Here is a 3,864-nt window from a genome sequence, read left to right as displayed (position 1 = left end):
GCCATGCAGAGAGGAGCCCCAGTCAGTCTGTGTCACAGAGAGTCTGTATCCCATAAAGGGAGGAGGGGTCGCTCCAAAACATTGATAATGGAGAGGGGAGTGGTGTGCATGGTTATGGGGAAAATGGATGGAGAACTAACAGTGGGACCCAGAGAGATTCCCCCAGATTGGGGAGATCCCCTGCTGCCCCCCATCAGCCAGCTGTGGGAAGAACAACTTGGGATCGCATGAGGAAGCCACCTTTAAAAACACAAGTGTAACATGCTAGTTACATTTTAATAAGACCAAAGCCTTCTCAAACCCAGGGTCACAATCACTGGAATGATTTTGCCTTGATATTTTAAACCAGCCGCAGACACAAAGCGAGTCAAATTACAGTTTCCGTTTGGAGTCAGTGCACACACAAGAATCCGGAGGCTTTTAATTCCTTAGGTTCTGCCGCCATTTCATTTCTGTCCTGTTCCAAGATTTATTGTTGTGCAAAGCAACGTTAGGCCCTTGGGAGTGTCTCCCTGGTCCCACCTGCTGCCCTGGTCAAGTTAAAAGAGCCCGAGGACCCCTGCCACCACCACCACCAGCACAAGGGGACTAAGGCAGTTTCCTGCCCACCCTCGCTCCATGTGGCATGTGTAGCGAGTCGGTGTGGCTCCCCTCCTGCCCAGCAGAGGGCGCTCCCTCCCAGAAGCCCAGCTGGGCTGAGCCACCACTTCCTGTCCCCGCCCCCCAGAAGTCAAGGGGTGGGACAGGAAGTAGAAAAGGAGAACGCCAGAGCTCAGTCAGGAGCCAGCCACCGCCAGGAGCAGACGTGCCGGCGGGGGCTCCAGACTGGGAACCCTCCAGGACCCGAGGCGGCGATCCAGACTGGCCCCCACTGCCCCGCGCCCGGTACGATGAGGAACCCGCGGAACTTCCCCGGGATCGGAACCCAGAGCAGCCGCTAGGACTTCCTCCCGCCCGGTACGAGGAGGAGCCGCCGCCGCCGCTTCCACCCTGCTGTTATCCGGAGGAGCCATCGGAGGCAGCCGGGCCGGACTTCCCACAGGAATTGCCGGACCTGCCCCCAAGCCCTGGACCTGCGGACCCCATGCCGATGGACTGGTCCGAACTCCCGGCGACCGAGGAGCAGGTACCCATAGAGGGGGAAATGGACTGTAGCCCGGGGATAGCCGACCCCTGTCAGGCTATAGGCACCGAGGTGCCCATGTCAGTATGTTTCGGTCAGGACCCCACTGACCAGCGGCCGTGCTAGCCGCTAATAGGGCCCCGGGCTGGGACACAGTGGAGTGGGTGGGCCTGTGTCCCCCCCTGCCACCCCACTCACGGGTGGCAGTCTCCCCCTCACCCCAACGCAGACAGACGCCTGCACTGACCTGAGTGGCTGTCGTTGCTCAGCTCCTGACGTCAGGACCTGAGCCCTAAACTGAACTGCTGTAGTAAACTGTTGGTACCCCGCCCCCTGATCCAGAGGGCCTGGGTTTTATATTGAACTGGTGTTGCCCAGCCCCCTGCTCCAGAGGGCCTGGGCTTATTGGGACTGATTGCTGTTACCCCAGCCCCTGCTCGAGAGGGCCTGGGCTTATTGAGACTGATTGCTGTTACCCAAGCCCCTGCTCCAGAGGGCCTGGTCTTACTGAGACTGATTGCTGTTAGCCAAGCCCCTGCTCCAGAGGGCCTGGGCTTCTATTGAACCATCGTTATTCAGACCCCCCCGATCCAGAGGGCCTGAGAACGTGAGACGGTGCTAACCCTGATTTCGTGCCGTCCCACCAGTTAGAGGGGACAAGAAGCGAGTCGGTGTGGCTCCCCTCCCGCCAGCTGGAGAGTTGAGCCCCGACCAACAGCTTACAGCATGCCATACCCGGGAGCGGCTGGCACGTCCCTGCGGCTCCTGGGGTGGGGGATGGGGTCTCCACATGCTGCCCCCGCCCCAAGAGCCAACTCTGACAACTGTGGCAAAGGGGGCTGCAGGGGTGGAGTCTGCGGGCAGCCGTGCTCAGAGATGCCCCCGGCCCTCCCACTTAGGGGCTGCTGCCAGAGGGGGGTGCGGGTTGCTGTCGGGAGATGCCCAAGGTAAATGCTGCACCCCTCACCCTCTCCTGCATCCCCAACCCAGACCCCACACCTGCACCCAAACTCTCTCCAAGACCCTGCCCCACACACACCCTCCTGCAGCACAACCCCCTGACTGAGCTCAGACTCTGCACCCAAACTCTCTCCCAGAGCCCAATCCCTCTCCCTCCCACACCCAAACTCCCCCCCAGAGCCTTACACAGCTGTGGGGTGGGGCAGAACTTGGTCCCATTCTGGGCACCACCAAAAATTATACAAACCTGCTGCCCCTATCCAGCCCAACCTTCTGCTGATGCACCTCAGCCCACACCCCTGCAGGGTTTGATGCTTCCATTGCTTAAATTCCAGGACACTAAGGGATTTCAGCTCCCCTTTGCCCAGCGGGAACCTTCACCCCACTCCCAGCCAGGTTCTTGTCCATGGGATCACTGTAGGGGGGCTGGGTCCCTCGGTGTCTTTTCTCTCTCTACGACAGGCCAAGGTGCAATAACTGGGGCATCTGAGCACCCAGGACCTTCTGTGGGGCTGCCATTCCCCTTCCCCTTCTGTGGTCTCGTCTGTCATTGACTCCAGCCTTTTTTCTAACCATCGTCAGCACCATCCCAAGCAAGCTGCACTCGCCTCAAAAAGACAGAGAGTCCTGTGGCACCTTACAGACTAACAGACGTATTGGAGCATAAGCTTTCGTGGGTGAATCCCCACTTCGTTAGATGAATGTCGTGGAAATTTGCAGGGGCAGGTATAAATATGCAGGCAAGAATCAGTCTAGAGATAAGGAGGTTAGTTCAATCAGGGAGGATGAGGCCCTCTTCTAGCACCTGAGGTGTGAACACCAAGGGAGGAGAAACTGCTTTTGTAGTTGGCTAGCCAGGCACAGAATTCCCACTCCATTCATCTGACGAAGTGGGGATTCACCCACGAAAGCTTATGCTCCTGTACGTCTGTTAGTCTATAAGGCGCCACAGGACTCTGTCTCTTTTTACAGATCCAGACTAACACAGCTGCCCCTGTGATACTCAAAAAGACAGTGTCCCCTGTTGGGTGTACATCACTGACCTCTCTCCTCTCTGAGCACTGACTGCCTCTCTGTTTCCTTGCCTCTCAGTCTGCGTAGATGGGACCTTTCCCTCCAGTGCTGGAGGATTCTCCCTTCTCATCTACCGTTGTCCCAAGCAGCACAGCAGGTGGGAATCTTACATGCACTGAGGTGACTTAGAAGCAGAAACCCCCCCAGACCTTCCATGCAATTGGCACTTGCCCCTCACTGAGCAGGACTGAAACTCCTGCAGGGAGACTGCTGGGCCACAGCAAAGAGCAGGGTGAAAAAATAAAGCTGGAGATGCTGGGGCTTGAACCCATGGCCTCATACATGCAAAGCATATGCTCTACCACTGAGCTACAGCCCCAGAGGAGTTGTGTATTATGGGTAACACTCAGAGCCCTCCTGTTCTCACTGCATCCAGTGACCTATAGGCTTCACAAGAAGCCCATTCCCCTCTCTGAGGGCCAGTCCTGCTCTCCTGCAGGTTACTTGTTCATAGGGGTCACTTTTCAGCAGGGTCAGATTCTATGTGTGGGGCAGAGAGAGTTTGTGCCCTGGACTCAGGGTGCAGAGATACGCTCAGCCCTCTCCCCTGCATTGGGTGGGGGGTGCTGCAATCCCCTGCTGGAAGGTCATGGTGGGGGATGCTGTGAGCAGCTCCACACCTCACCCTGGCGGCAGAAGTGGGGTGGGGAGCTCCAGGTGTTTCCACCTGCCTGTGAAGTCCAGCTTTCCCCAGCACGTTCACTGCG

General features: G+C 57.8%; 1 non-coding gene across 1 annotated transcript; it reads right to left on the bottom strand.

Moving 5' to 3' along the window:
• Positions 1-3,404: 3,404 nt before the first annotated feature.
• On the bottom strand, positions 3,405-3,476 carry TRNAA-UGC. Its single transcript has one exon. It is a non-coding gene; the product is annotated as a tRNA-Ala (tRNA).
• Between the last annotated feature and the right edge of the window lie 388 nt (positions 3,477-3,864).

The sequence above is a fragment of the Mauremys mutica genome, chromosome 19 (genome assembly GCF_020497125.1).
Source record: "Mauremys mutica isolate MM-2020 ecotype Southern chromosome 19, ASM2049712v1, whole genome shotgun sequence".
Classification (NCBI taxonomy): domain Eukaryota; kingdom Metazoa; phylum Chordata; order Testudines; family Geoemydidae; genus Mauremys; species Mauremys mutica.
The sequence above is the reverse complement of the archived record's forward strand: the minus strand, read 5'-3'. Positions and strand labels throughout refer to the sequence as shown.